The sequence below is a fragment of the Pseudorasbora parva genome, chromosome 2 (assembly GCF_024679245.1).
Source record: "Pseudorasbora parva isolate DD20220531a chromosome 2, ASM2467924v1, whole genome shotgun sequence".
Classification (NCBI taxonomy): Eukaryota; Metazoa; Chordata; class Actinopteri; order Cypriniformes; family Gobionidae; genus Pseudorasbora; species Pseudorasbora parva.
The window spans coordinates 62,605,194-62,618,914 of record NC_090173.1 but is presented as its reverse complement, the minus strand read 5'-3'; the positions used below and the strand labels follow the sequence as shown (position 1 = coordinate 62,618,914).

Here is a 13,721-nt window from a genome sequence, read left to right as displayed (position 1 = left end):
TCTGTTTGGACCAGCAACTGAAAAAAATGCATTAACCTATGGACCTGACCTACCAATCTCTTCATTGAAAAACAAGCTCTCTAATTCAGTGACATTCCTCAATTTATACAGACACTTTATATTTAATTATATTTTACATGTTCTGTTGGCTTCTCTTTGCTTCTGTGAAGCGATATGACTCATGAGGCCGTACCTGCAAATGGGAAGCCAGTTTGCGGCGAGCAGCAGTTGGGCTGATCGGGTGCGACGCCAGCATTCCACAACTCCTCGTTAGTGTAGTGGACAGTATCTCCGCCTGTCACGCGGAAGACCGGGGTTCGATTCCCCGACGGGGAGGTCTAATTCTTTACTGCTGCCCAAAGACCCATTCAAAAGTTATTGCTCCAGCTACAAGTGACACAAAGAGTTGGCCAGGGCCCCGGGAGACATTTTTGAGCAAAAGAATTGAGTTGGCCGGGAATCGAACCCGGGTCAACTGCTTGGAAGGCAGCTATGCTTACCACTATACCACCAACGCAGGCATTTTGCTTGTTTGCTGAACGCCACCTTAGGCGGTCAATGCTCCCAACACATTTTCAGCGACTGTGTGCAGAGGAACTGAAACTCTGTCTGTTTGGACTCGCAACTGAAAAAAATGCATTAACCTATGGACTCTACCTACCAATCTCTTCATTGAAAAACAAGCTCTCTAATTCAGTGACATTCCACAATTTATACAGACACTTCATATTTATTTATATAATAGATGTTCTGTTGGCTTCTTTGAAGCGATATGACTCATGAGGCCGTACCTGCAAATGGGAAGGATGTTTGCGGCGAGCAGCAGTTGCGCTGATCGGGTGCGACGCCAGCCTTCTGCAACTCCTCGTTAGTATAGTGGACAGTATCTCCGCCTGTCACGCGGAAGACCGGGGTTCGATTCCCCGACGGGGAGGTCTAGTCCTTTACTTCTGCCCAAAGACCCATTCAAAAGTTATTGCTCCATTTACAAGTGACACAAAGAGCTGGCCAGGGGCCCCGGGCGACAGTTTTGAGCAAAAGAATTGCGTTGGTCGGGAATCGAACCCGGGTCATCTGCTTGGAAGGCAGCTATGCTCACCACTATACCACCAACGCAGGCATTTTGCTTGTTTGCTGAACGCCACCTTACGCGGTCAATGCTCCCAACACATTATCAGTGACTGTGTGCAGAGGAACTGAAACTCTGTCTGTTTGGACCAGCAACTGAAAAAAATGCATTAACCTATGGACCTGACCTACAAATCTCTTCATTGAAAAACAAGCTCTCTAATTCAGTGACATTCCTCAATTTATACAGACACTTTATATTTAATTATATATTACAAGTTCTGTTGGCTTCTTTGAAGCGATATGACTCATGAGGCCGTACCTGCAAATGGGAAGGATGTTTGCGGCGAGCAGCAGTTGCGCTGATCGGGTGCGACGCCAGCCTTCTGCAACTCCTCGTTAGTATAGTGGACAGTATCTCCGCCTGTCACGCGGAAGACCGGGGTTCGATTCCCCGACGGGGAGGTCTAGTCCTTTACTGCTGCCCAAAGACCCATTCAAAAGTTATTGCTCCATTTACAAGTGACACAAAGAGCTGGCCAGGGACCCCGGGCGACAGTTTTGAGCAAAAGAATTGCGTTGGTTGGAATCGAACCCGGGTCAACTTCTTGGAAGGCAGCTATGCTCACCACTATACCACCAACGCAGGCATTTTGCTTGTTTGCTGAACGCCACCTTACGCGGCCAATGCTCCCAACACATTATCAGTGACTGTGTGCAGAGGAACTGAAACTCTGTCTGTTTGGACTCGCAACTGAAAAAAATGCATTAACCTATGGACTCTACCTACCAATCTCTTCATTGAAAAACAAGCTCTCTAATTCAGTGACATTCCACAATTTATACAGACACTTCATATTTATTTATATAATAGATGTTCTGTTGGCTTCTTTGAAGCGATATGACTCATGAGGCCGTACCTGCAAATGGGAAGCCTGTTTGCGGCGAGCAGCAGTTGCGCTGATCGGGTGCGACGCCAGCCTTCTGCAACTCCTCGTTAGTATAGTGGACAGTATCTCCGCCTGTCACGCGGAAGACCGGGGTTCGATTCCCCGACGGGGAGGTCTAGTCCTTTACTGCTGCCCAAAGACCCATTCAAAAGTTATTGCTCCATTTACAAGTGACACAAAGAGCTGGCCAGGGGCCCCGGGCGACAGTTTTGAGCAAAAGAATTGCGTTGGTCGGGAATCGAACCCAGGTCAACTTCTTGGAAGGCAGCTATGCTCACCACTATACCACCAACGCAGGCATTTTGCTTGTTTGCCCAACGCCACCTTACGCGGTCAATGCTCCCAACACATTATCAGTGACTGTGTGCAGAGGAACTGAAACTCTGTCTGTTTGGACTCGCAACTGAAAAAAATGCATTAACCTATGGACTCTACCTACCAATCTCTTCATTGAAAAACAAGCTCTCTAATTCAGTGACATTCCTCAATTTATACAGACACTTTATATTTAATTATATATTACATGTTCTGTTGGCTTCTCTTTGCTTCTGTGAAGCGATATGACTCATGAGGCCGTACCTGCAAATGGGAAGCCTGTTTGCGGCGAGCAGCAGTTGCGCTGATCGGGTGCGACGCCAGCATTCCACAACTCCTTGTTAGTATAGTGGACAGTATCTCCGCCTGTCACGCGGAAGACCGGGGTTCGATTCCCCGACGGGGAGGTCTAATTCTTTACTGCTGCCCAAAGACCCATTCAAAAGTTATTGCTCCAGCTACAAGTGACACAAAGAGTTGGCCAGGGCCCCGGGAGACATTTTTGAGCAAAAGAATTGAGTTGGCCGGGAATCGAACCCGGGTCAACTGCTTGGAAGGCAGCTATGCTTACCACTATACCACCAACGCAGGCATTTTGCTTGTTTGCTGAACGCCACCTTAGGCGGTCAATGCTCCCAACACATTTTCAGCGACTGTGTGCAGAGGAACTGAAACTCTGTCTGTTTGGACTCGCAACTGAAAAAAATGCATTAACCTATGGACTCTACCTACCAATCTCTTCATTGAAAAACAAGCTCTCTAATTCAGTGACATTCCACAATTTATACAGACACTTCATATTTATTTATATAATAGATGTTCTGTTGGCTTCTTTGAAGCGATATGACTCATGAGGCCGTACCTGCAAATGGGATGGATGTTTGCGGCGAGCAGCAGTTGCGCTGATCGGGTGCGACGCCAGCCTTCTGCAACTCCTCGTTAGTATAGTGGACAGTATCTCCGCCTGTCACGCGGAAGACCGGGGTTCGATTCCCTGACGGGGAGATCTAGTCCTTTACTGCTGCCCAAAGACCCATTCAAAAGTTATTGCTCCATTTACAAGTGACACAAAGAGCTGGCCAGGGGCCCCGGGCGACAGTTTTGAGCAAAAGAATTGCGTTGGTCGGAATCGAACCCGGGTCAACTTCTTGGAAGGCAGCTATGCTCACCACTATACCACCAACGCAGGCATTTTGCTTGTTTGCTGAACGCCACCTTACGCGGCCAATGCTCCCAACACATTATCAGTGACTGTGTGCAGAGGAACTGAAACTCTGTCTGTTTGGACTCGCAACTGAAAAAAATGCATTAACCTATGGACTCTACCTACCAATCTCTTCATTGAAAAACAAGCTCTCTAATTCAGTGACATTCCACAATTTATACAGACACTTCATATTTATTTATATAATAGATGTTCTGTTGGCTTCTTTGAAGCGATATGACTCATGAGGCCGTACCTGCAAATGGGAAGCCTGTTTGCGGCGAGCAGCAGTTGCGCTGATCGGGTGCGACGCCAGCCTTCTGCAACTCCTCGTTAGTATAGTGGACAGTATCTCCGCCTGTCACGCGGAAGACCGGGGTTCGATTCCCCGACGGGGAGGTCTAGTCCTTTACTTCTGCCCAAAGACCCATTCAAAAGTTATTGCTCCATTTACAAGTGACACAAAGAGCTGGCCAGGGGCCCCGGGCGACAGTTTTGAGCAAAAGAATTGCGTTGGTCGGGAATCGAACCCGGGTCATCTGCTTGGAAGGCAGCTATGCTCACCACTATACCACCAACGCCGGCATTTTGCTTGTTTGCTGAACGCCACCTTACGCGGTCAATGCTCCCAACACATTATCAGTGACTGTGTGCAGAGGAACTGAAACTCTGTCTGTTTGGACCAGCAACTGAAAAAAATGCATTAACCTATGGACCTGACCTACAAATCTCTTCATTGAAAAACAAGCTCTCTAATTCAGTGACATTCCTCAATTTATACAGACACTTTATATTTAATTATATATTACATGTTCTGTTGGCTTCTTTGAAGCGATATGACTCATGAGGCCGTACCTGCAAATGGGAAGGATGTTTGCGGCGAGCAGCAGTTGCGCTGATCGGGTGCGACGCCAGCCTTCTGCAACTCCTCGTTAGTATAGTGGACAGTATCTCCGCCTGTCACGCGGAAGACCGGGGTTCGATTCCCCGACGGGGAGGTCTAGTCCTTTACTGCTGCCCAAAGACCCATTCAAAAGTAATTGCTCCATTTACAAGTGACACAAAGAGCTGGCCAGGGGCCCCGGGCGACAGTTTTGAGCAAAAGATTTGCTTTGGTCGGGAATCGAACCCGGGTCAACTTCTTGGAAGGCAGCTATGCTCACCACTATACCACCAACGCAGGCATTTTGCTTGTTTGCCCAACGCCACCTTACGCGGTCAATGCTCCCAACACATTATCAGTGACTGTGTGCAGAGGAACTGAAACTCTGTCTGTTTGGACTCGCAACTGAAAAAAATGCATTAACCTATGGACTCTACCTACCAATCTCTTCATTGAAAAACAAGCTCTCTAATTCAGTGACATTCCTCAATTTATACAGACACTTTATATTTAATTATATATTACATGTTCTGTTGGCTTCTCTTTGCTTCTGTGAAGCGATATGACTCATGAGGCCGTACCTGCAAATGGGAAGCCTGTTTGCGGCGAGCAGCAGTTGCGCTGATCGGGTGCGACGCCAGCCTTCCGCAACTCCTCGTTAGTATAGTGGACAGTATCTCCGCCTGTCACGCGTAAGACCGGGGTTCGATTCCCCGACGGGGAGGTCTAATTCTTTACTGCTGCCCAAAGACCCATTCAAAAGTTATTGCTCCAGCTACAAGTTACACAAAGAGTTGGCCAGGGCCCCGGGAGACATTTTTGAGCAAAAGAATTGCGTTGGCCGGGAATCGAACCCGGGTCAACTGCTTGGAAGGCAGCTATGCTCACCACTATACCACCAACGCAGGCATTTTGCTTGTTTGCTGAACGCCACCTTAGGCGGTCAATGCTCCCAACACATTTTCAGCGACTGTGTCCAGAGGAACTGAAACTCTGTCTGTTTGGACTCGCAACTGAAAAAAATGCATTAACCTATGGACTCTACCTACCAATCTCTTCATTGAAAAACAAGCTCTCTAATTCAGTGACATTCCACAATTTATACAGACACTTCATATTTATTTATATAATAGATGTTCTGTTGGCTTCTTTGAAGCGATATGACTCATGAGGCCGTACCTGCAAATGGGAAGCCTGTTTGCGACGAGCAGCAGTTGCGCTGATCGGGTGCGACGCCTCCTTCCGCAACTCCTCGTTAGTATAGTGGACAGTATCTCCGCCTGTCACGTGGAAGACCGGGGTTCGATTCCCCGACGGGGAGGTCTAATTCTTTACTGCTGCCCAAAGACCCATTCAAAAGTTATTGCTCCAGCTACAAGTGACACAAAGAGCTGGCCAGGGTCCCGGGAGACATTTTTGAGCAAAAGAATTGCGTTGGCCGGGAATCGAACCCGGGTCAACTGCTTGGAAGGCAGCTATGCTCACCACTATACCACCAACGCAGGCATTTTGCTTGTTTGCTGAACGCCACCTTAGGCGGTCAATGCTCCCAACACATTTTCAGCGACTGTGTCCAGAGGAACTGAAACTCTGTCTGTTTGGACTCGCAACTGAAAAAAATGCATTAACCTATGGACTCTACCTACCAATCTCTTCATTGAAAAACAAGCTCTCTAATTCAGTGACATTCCACAATTTATACAGACACTTCATATTTATTTATATAATAGATGTTCTGTTGGCTTCTTTGAAGCGATATGACTCATGAGGTCGTACCTGCAAATGGGAAGGATGTTTGCGGCGAGCAGCAGTTGCGCTGATCGGGTGCGACGCCAGCCTTCTGCAACTCCTCGTTAGTATAGTGGACAGTATCTCCGCCTGTCACGCGGAAGACCGGGGTTCGATTCCCCGACGGGGAGGTCTAGTCCTTTACTGCTGCCCAAAGACCCATTCAAAAGTTATTGCTCCATTTACAAGTGACACAAAGAGCTGGCCAGGGACCCCGGGCGACAGTTTTGAGCAAAAGAATTGTGTTGGCCGGGAATCAAACCCGGGTCAACTGCTTGGAAGGCAGCTATGCTCACCACTATACCACCAACGCAGGCATTTTGCTTGTTTGCTGAACGCCACCTTAGGCGGTCAATGCTCCCAACACATTATCAGCGACTGTGTGCAGAGGAACTGAAACTCTGTCTGTTTGGACTCGCAACTGAAAAAAATGCATTAACCTATGGACTCTACCTACCAATCTCTTCATTGAAAAACAAGCTCTCTAATTCAGTGACATTCCACAATTTATACAGACACTTCATATTTATTTATATAATAGATGTTCTGTTGGCTTCTTTGAAGCGATATGACTCATGAGGCCGTACCTGCAAATGGGAAGCCTGTTTGCGACGAGCAGCAGTTGCGCTGATCGGGTGCAACGCCTCCTTCCGCAACTCCTCGTTAGTATAGTGGACAGTATCTCCGCCTGTCACGTGGAAGACCGGGGTTCGATTCCCCGACGGGGAGGTCTAATTCTTTACTGCTGCCCAAAGACCCATTCAAAAGTTATTGCTCCAGCTACAAGTGACACAAAGAGCTGGCCAGGGTCCCGGGAGACATTTTTGAGCAAAAGAATTGCGTTGGCCGGGAATCGAACCCGGGTCAACTGCTTGGAAGGCAGCTATGCTCACCACTATACCACCAACGCAGGCATTTTGCTTGTTTGCTGAACGCCACCTTACGCGGTCAATGCTCCCAACACATTATCAGTGACTGTGTGCAGAGGAACTGAAACTCTGTCTGTTTGGACTCGCAACTGAAAAAAATGCATTAACCTATGGACTCTACCTACCAATCTCTTCATTGAAAAACAAGCTCTCTAATTCAGTGACATTCCACAATTTATACAGACACTTCATATTTATTTATATAATAGATGTTCTGTTGGCTTCTTTGAAGCGATATGACTCATGAGGCCGTACCTGCAAATGGGAAGCCTGTTTGCGGCGAGCAGCAGTTGCGCTGATCGGGTGCGACGCCAGCCTTCTGCAACTCCTCGTTAGTATAGTGGACAGTATCTCCGCCTGTCACGCGGAAGACCGGGGTTCGATTCCCCGACGGGGAGGTCTAGTCCTTTACTTCTGCCCAAAGACCCATTCAAAAGTTATTGCTCCATTTACAAGTGACACAAAGAGCTGGCCAGGGGCCCCGGGCGACAGTTTTGAGCAAAAGAATTGCGTTGGTCGGGAATCGAACCCGGGTCATCTGCTTGGAAGGCAGCTATGCTCACCACTATACCACCAACGCCGGCATTTTGCTTGTTTGCTGAACGCCACCTTACGCGGTCAATGCTCCCAACACATTATCAGTGACTGTGTGCAGAGGAACTGAAACTCTGTCTGTTTGGACCAGCAACTGAAAAAAATGCATTAACCTATGGACCTGACCTACAAATCTCTTCATTGAAAAACAAGCTCTCTAATTCAGTGACATTCCTCAATTTATACAGACACTTTATATTTAATTATATATTACATGTTCTGTTGGCTTCTTTGAAGCGATATGACTCATGAGGCCGTACCTGCAAATGGGAAGGATGTTTGCGGCGAGCAGCAGTTGCGCTGATCGGGTGCGACGCCAGCCTTCTGCAACTCCTCGTTAGTATAGTGGACAGTATCTCCGCCTGTCACGCGGAAGACCGGGGTTCGATTCCCCGACGGGGAGGTCTAGTCCTTTACTGCTGCCCAAAGACCCATTCAAAAGTAATTGCTCCATTTACAAGTGACACAAAGAGCTGGCCAGGGGCCCCGGGCGACAGTTTTGAGCAAAAGATTTGCTTTGGTCGGGAATCGAACCCGGGTCAACTTCTTGGAAGGCAGCTATGCTCACCACTATACCACCAACGCAGGCATTTTGCTTGTTTGCCCAACGCCACCTTACGCGGTCAATGCTCCCAACACATTATCAGTGACTGTGTGCAGAGGAACTGAAACTCTGTCTGTTTGGACTCGCAACTGAAAAAAATGCATTAACCTATGGACTCTACCTACCAATCTCTTCATTGAAAAACAAGCTCTCTAATTCAGTGACATTCCTCAATTTATACAGACACTTTATATTTAATTATATATTACATGTTCTGTTGGCTTCTCTTTGCTTCTGTGAAGCGATATGACTCATGAGGCCGTACCTGCAAATGGGAAGCCTGTTTGCGGCGAGCAGCAGTTGCGCTGATCGGGTGCGACGCCAGCCTTCCGCAACTCCTCGTTAGTATAGTGGACAGTATCTCCGCCTGTCACGCGTAAGACCGGGGTTCGATTCCCCGACGGGGAGGTCTAATTCTTTACTGCTGCCCAAAGACCCATTCAAAAGTTATTGCTCCAGCTACAAGTTACACAAAGAGTTGGCCAGGGCCCCGGGAGACATTTTTGAGCAAAAGAATTGCGTTGGCCGGGAATCGAACCCGGGTCAACTGCTTGGAAGGCAGCTATGCTCACCACTATACCACCAACGCAGGCATTTTGCTTGTTTGCTGAACGCCACCTTAGGCGGTCAATGCTCCCAACACATTTTCAGCGACTGTGTCCAGAGGAACTGAAACTCTGTCTGTTTGGACTCGCAACTGAAAAAAATGCATTAACCTATGGACTCTACCTACCAATCTCTTCATTGAAAAACAAGCTCTCTAATTCAGTGACATTCCACAATTTATACAGACACTTCATATTTATTTATATAATAGATGTTCTGTTGGCTTCTTTGAAGCGATATGACTCATGAGGCCGTACCTGCAAATGGGAAGCCTGTTTGCGACGAGCAGCAGTTGCGCTGATCGGGTGCGACGCCTCCTTCCGCAACTCCTCGTTAGTATAGTGGACAGTATCTCCGCCTGTCACGTGGAAGACCGGGGTTCGATTCCCCGACGGGGAGGTCTAATTCTTTACTGCTGCCCAAAGACCCATTCAAAAGTTATTGCTCCAGCTACAAGTGACACAAAGAGCTGGCCAGGGTCCCGGGAGACATTTTTGAGCAAAAGAATTGCGTTGGCCGGGAATCGAACCCGGGTCAACTGCTTGGAAGGCAGCTATGCTCACCACTATACCACCAACGCAGGCATTTTGCTTGTTTGCTGAACGCCACCTTAGGCGGTCAATGCTCCCAACACATTTTCAGCGACTGTGTCCAGAGGAACTGAAACTCTGTCTGTTTGGACTCGCAACTGAAAAAAATGCATTAACCTATGGACTCTACCTACCAATCTCTTCATTGAAAAACAAGCTCTCTAATTCAGTGACATTCCACAATTTATACAGACACTTCATATTTATTTATATAATAGATGTTCTGTTGGCTTCTTTGAAGCGATATGACTCATGAGGTCGTACCTGCAAATGGGAAGGATGTTTGCGGCGAGCAGCAGTTGCGCTGATCGGGTGCGACGCCAGCCTTCTGCAACTCCTCGTTAGTATAGTGGACAGTATCTCCGCCTGTCACGCGGAAGACCGGGGTTCGATTCCCCGACGGGGAGGTCTAGTCATTTACTGCTGCCCAAAGACCCATTCAAAAGTTATTGCTCCATTTACAAGTGACACAAAGAGCTGGCCAGGGACCCCGGGCGACAGTTTTGAGCAAAAGAATTGTGTTGGCCGGGAATCAAACCCGGGTCAACTGCTTGGAAGGCAGCTATGCTCACCACTATACCACCAACGCAGGCATTTTGCTTGTTTGCTGAACGCCACCTTAGGCGGTCAATGCTCCCAACACATTATCAGCGACTGTGTGCAGAGGAACTGAAACTCTGTCTGTTTGGACTCGCAACTGAAAAAAATGCATTAACCTATGGACTCTACCTACCAATCTCTTCATTGAAAAACAAGCTCTCTAATTCAGTGACATTCCACAATTTATACAGACACTTCATATTTATTTATATAATAGATGTTCTGTTGGCTTCTTTGAAGCGATATGACTCATGAGGCCGTACCTGCAAATGGGAAGCCTGTTTGCGACGAGCAGCAGTTGCGCTGATCGGGTGCAACGCCTCCTTCCGCAACTCCTCGTTAGTATAGTGGACAGTATCTCCGCCTGTCACGTGGAAGACCGGGGTTCGATTCCCCGACGGGGAGGTCTAATTCTTTACTGCTGCCCAAAGACCCATTCAAAAGTTATTGCTCCAGCTACAAGTGACACAAAGAGCTGGCCAGGGTCCCGGGAGACATTTTTGAGCAAAAGAATTGCGTTGGCCGGGAATCGAACCCGGGTCAACTGCTTGGAAGGCAGCTATGCTCACCACTATACCACCAACGCAGGCATTTTGCTTGTTTGCTGAACGCCACCTTACGCGGTCAATGCTCCCAACACATTATCAGTGACTGTGTGCAGAGGAACTGAAACTCTGTCTGTTTGGACCAGCAACTGAAAAAAATGCATTAACCTATGGACCTGACCTACCAATCTCTTCATTGAAAAACAAGCTCCCTAATTCAGTGACATTCCTCAATTTATACAGACACTTTATATTTATTTATATAATAGATGTTCTGTTGGCTTCTTTGAAGCGATATGACTCATGAGGCCGTACCTGCAAATGGGAAGGATGTTTGCGGCGAGCAGCAGTTGCGCTGATCGGGTGCGACGCCAGCCTTGTGCAACTCCTCGTTAGTATAGTGGACAGTATCTCCGCCTGTCACGCGGAAGACCGGGGTTCGATTCCCCGACGGGGAGGTCTAGTCCTTTACTGCTGCCCAAAGACCCATTCAAAAGTTATTGCTCCATTTACAAGTGACACAAAGAGCTGGCCAGGGGCCCCGGGCGACAGTTTTGAGCAAAAGAATTGTGTTGGCCGGGAATCAAACCCGGGTCAACTGCTTGGAAGGCAGCTATGCTCACCACTATAACACCAACGCAGGCATTTTGCTTGTTTGCTGAACGCCACCTTAGGCGGTCAATGCTCCCAACACATTATCAGCGACTGTGTGCAGAGGAACTGAAACTCTGTCTGTTTGGACTCGCAACTGAAAAAAATGCATTAACCTATGGACTCTACCTACCAATCTCTTCATTGAAAAACAAGCTCTCTAATTCAGTGACATTCCACAATTTATACAGACACTTCATATTTATTTATATAATAGATGTTCTGTTGGCTTCTTTGAAGCGATATGACTCATGAGGCCGTACCTGCAAATGGGAAGCCTGTTTGCGACGAGCAGCAGTTGCGCTGATCGGGTGCGACGCCTCCTTCCGCAACTCCTCGTTAGTATAGTGGACAGTATCTCCGCCTGTCACGTGGAAGACCGGGGTTCGATTCCCCGACGGGGAGGTCTAATTCTTTACTGCTGCCCAAAGACCCATTCAAAAGTTATTGCTCCAGCTACAAGTGACACAAAGAGCTGGCCATGGTCCCGGGAGACATTTTTGAGCAAAAGAATTGCGTTGGCCGGGAATCGAACCCGGGTCAACCGCTTGGAAGGCAGCTATGCTCACCACTATACCACCAACGCAGGCATTTTGCTTGTTTGCTGAACGCCACCTTACGCGGTCAATGCTCCCAACACATTATCAGTGACTGTGTGCAGAGGAACTGAAACTCTGTTTGTTTGGACCAGCAACTGAAAAAAATGCATTAACCTATGGACCTGACCTACCAATCTCTTCATTGAAAAACAAGCTCCCTAATTCAGTGACATTCCTCAATTTATACAGACACTTCATATTTATTTATATAATAGATGTTCTGTTGGCTTCTTTGAAGCGATATGACTCATGAGGCCGTACCTGCAAATGGGAAGCCTGTTTGCGACGAGCAGCAGTTGCGCTGATCGGGTGCGACGCCTCCTTCCGCAACTCCTCGTTAGTATAGTGGACAGTATCTCCGCCTGTCACGTGGAAGACCGGGGTTCGATTCCCCGACGGGGAGGTCTAATTCTTTACTGCTGCCCAAAGACCCATTCAAAAGTTATTGCTCCAGCTACAAGTGACACAAAGAGCTGGCCATGGTCCCGGGAGACATTTTTGAGCAAAAGAATTGAGTTGGCCGGGAATCGAACCCGGGTCAACTGCTTGGAAGGCAGCTATGCTTACCACTATACCACCAACGCAGGCATTTTGCTTGTTTGCTGAACGCCACCTTAGGCGGTCAATGCTCCCAACACATTTTCAGCGACTGTGTGCAGAGGAACTGAAACTCTGTCTGTTTGGACTCGCAACTGAAAAAAATGCATTAACCTATGGACTCTACCTACCAATCTCTTCATTGAAAAACAAGCTCTCTAATTCAGTGACATTCCACAATTTATACAGACACTTCATATTTATTTATATAATAGATGTTCTGTTGGCTTCTTTGAAGCGATATGACTCATGAGGCCGTACCTGCAAATGGGAAGGATGTTTGCGGCGAGCAGCAGTTGCGCTGATCGGGTGCGACGCCAGCCTTCTGCAACTCCTCGTTAGTATAGTGGACAGTATCTCCGCCTGTCACGCGGAAGACCGGGGTTCGATTCCCCGACGGGGAGGTCTAGTCCTTTACTTCTGCCCAAAGACCCATTCAAAAGTTATTGCTCCATTTACAAGTGACACAAAGAGCTGGCCAGGGGCCCCGGGCGACAGTTTTGAGCAAAAGAATTGCGTTGGTCGGGAATCGAACCCGGGTCATCTGCTTGGAAGGCAGCTATGCTCACCACTATACCACCAACGCAGGCATTTTGCTTGTTTGCTGAACGCCACCTTACGCGGTCAATGCTCCCAACACATTATCAGTGACTGTGTGCAGAGGAACTGAAACTCTGTCTGTTTGGACCAGCAACTGAAAAAAATGCATTAACCTATGGACCTGACCTACAAATCTCTTCATTGAAAAACAAGCTCTCTAATTCAGTGACATTCCTCAATTTATACAGACACTTTATATTTAATTATATATTACAAGTTCTGTTGGCTTCTTTGAAGCGATATGACTCATGAGGCCGTACCTGCAAATGGGAAGGATGTTTGCGGCGAGCAGCAGTTGCGCTGATCGGGTGCGACGCCAGCCTTCTGCAACTCCTCGTTAGTATAGTGGACAGTATCTCCGCCTGTCACGCGGAAGACCGGGGTTCGATTCCCCGACGGGGAGGTCTAGTCCTTTACTGCTGCCCAAAGACCCATTCAAAAGTTATTGCTCCATTTACAAGTGACACAAAGAGCTGGCCAGGGACCCCGGGCGACAGTTTTGAGCAAAAGAATTGCGTTGGTTGGAATCGAACCCGGGTCAACTTCTTGGAAGGCAGCTATGCTCACCACTATACCACCAACGCAGGCATTTTGCTTG

At 47.9% G+C, this 13,721-nt stretch overlaps 18 non-coding genes across 18 annotated transcripts; 12 read left to right on the top strand and 6 right to left on the bottom strand.

The window, feature by feature from the left end:
• Positions 1-862: 862 nt before the first annotated feature.
• On the top strand, positions 863-934 carry trnad-guc (transfer RNA aspartic acid (anticodon GUC)). Its single transcript has one exon. It is a non-coding gene; the product is annotated as a tRNA-Asp (tRNA).
• Positions 935-1,461: 527 nt separating this feature from the next.
• trnad-guc (transfer RNA aspartic acid (anticodon GUC)) lies at positions 1,462-1,533 on the top strand. The gene has a single exon. It is a non-coding gene; the product is annotated as a tRNA-Asp (tRNA).
• Positions 1,534-2,059: 526 nt separating this feature from the next.
• trnad-guc (transfer RNA aspartic acid (anticodon GUC)) lies at positions 2,060-2,131 on the top strand. Its single transcript has one exon. It is a non-coding gene; the product is annotated as a tRNA-Asp (tRNA).
• Positions 2,132-3,864: 1,733 nt separating this feature from the next.
• trnad-guc (transfer RNA aspartic acid (anticodon GUC)) lies at positions 3,865-3,936 on the top strand. The gene has a single exon. It is a non-coding gene; the product is annotated as a tRNA-Asp (tRNA).
• A 527-nt stretch (positions 3,937-4,463) lies between these two features.
• trnad-guc (transfer RNA aspartic acid (anticodon GUC)) lies at positions 4,464-4,535 on the top strand. The gene has a single exon. It is a non-coding gene; the product is annotated as a tRNA-Asp (tRNA).
• Positions 4,536-5,253: 718 nt separating this feature from the next.
• Positions 5,254-5,325, bottom strand: trnag-ucc (transfer RNA glycine (anticodon UCC)). Its single transcript has one exon. It is a non-coding gene; the product is annotated as a tRNA-Gly (tRNA).
• A 525-nt stretch (positions 5,326-5,850) lies between these two features.
• Positions 5,851-5,922, bottom strand: trnag-ucc (transfer RNA glycine (anticodon UCC)). Its single transcript has one exon. It is a non-coding gene; the product is annotated as a tRNA-Gly (tRNA).
• A 345-nt stretch (positions 5,923-6,267) lies between these two features.
• On the top strand, positions 6,268-6,339 carry trnad-guc (transfer RNA aspartic acid (anticodon GUC)). Its single transcript has one exon. It is a non-coding gene; the product is annotated as a tRNA-Asp (tRNA).
• A 707-nt stretch (positions 6,340-7,046) lies between these two features.
• Positions 7,047-7,118, bottom strand: trnag-ucc (transfer RNA glycine (anticodon UCC)). Its single transcript has one exon. It is a non-coding gene; the product is annotated as a tRNA-Gly (tRNA).
• Positions 7,119-7,463: 345 nt separating this feature from the next.
• Positions 7,464-7,535, top strand: trnad-guc (transfer RNA aspartic acid (anticodon GUC)). The gene has a single exon. It is a non-coding gene; the product is annotated as a tRNA-Asp (tRNA).
• A 527-nt stretch (positions 7,536-8,062) lies between these two features.
• trnad-guc (transfer RNA aspartic acid (anticodon GUC)) lies at positions 8,063-8,134 on the top strand. The gene has a single exon. It is a non-coding gene; the product is annotated as a tRNA-Asp (tRNA).
• Positions 8,135-8,852: 718 nt separating this feature from the next.
• On the bottom strand, positions 8,853-8,924 carry trnag-ucc (transfer RNA glycine (anticodon UCC)). The gene has a single exon. It is a non-coding gene; the product is annotated as a tRNA-Gly (tRNA).
• A 525-nt stretch (positions 8,925-9,449) lies between these two features.
• On the bottom strand, positions 9,450-9,521 carry trnag-ucc (transfer RNA glycine (anticodon UCC)). The gene has a single exon. It is a non-coding gene; the product is annotated as a tRNA-Gly (tRNA).
• Positions 9,522-9,866: 345 nt separating this feature from the next.
• trnad-guc (transfer RNA aspartic acid (anticodon GUC)) lies at positions 9,867-9,938 on the top strand. The gene has a single exon. It is a non-coding gene; the product is annotated as a tRNA-Asp (tRNA).
• Positions 9,939-10,645: 707 nt separating this feature from the next.
• On the bottom strand, positions 10,646-10,717 carry trnag-ucc (transfer RNA glycine (anticodon UCC)). The gene has a single exon. It is a non-coding gene; the product is annotated as a tRNA-Gly (tRNA).
• Positions 10,718-11,062: 345 nt separating this feature from the next.
• trnad-guc (transfer RNA aspartic acid (anticodon GUC)) lies at positions 11,063-11,134 on the top strand. Its single transcript has one exon. It is a non-coding gene; the product is annotated as a tRNA-Asp (tRNA).
• Positions 11,135-12,855: 1,721 nt separating this feature from the next.
• Positions 12,856-12,927, top strand: trnad-guc (transfer RNA aspartic acid (anticodon GUC)). Its single transcript has one exon. It is a non-coding gene; the product is annotated as a tRNA-Asp (tRNA).
• Positions 12,928-13,454: 527 nt separating this feature from the next.
• Positions 13,455-13,526, top strand: trnad-guc (transfer RNA aspartic acid (anticodon GUC)). The gene has a single exon. It is a non-coding gene; the product is annotated as a tRNA-Asp (tRNA).
• Positions 13,527-13,721: the final 195 nt, after the last annotated feature.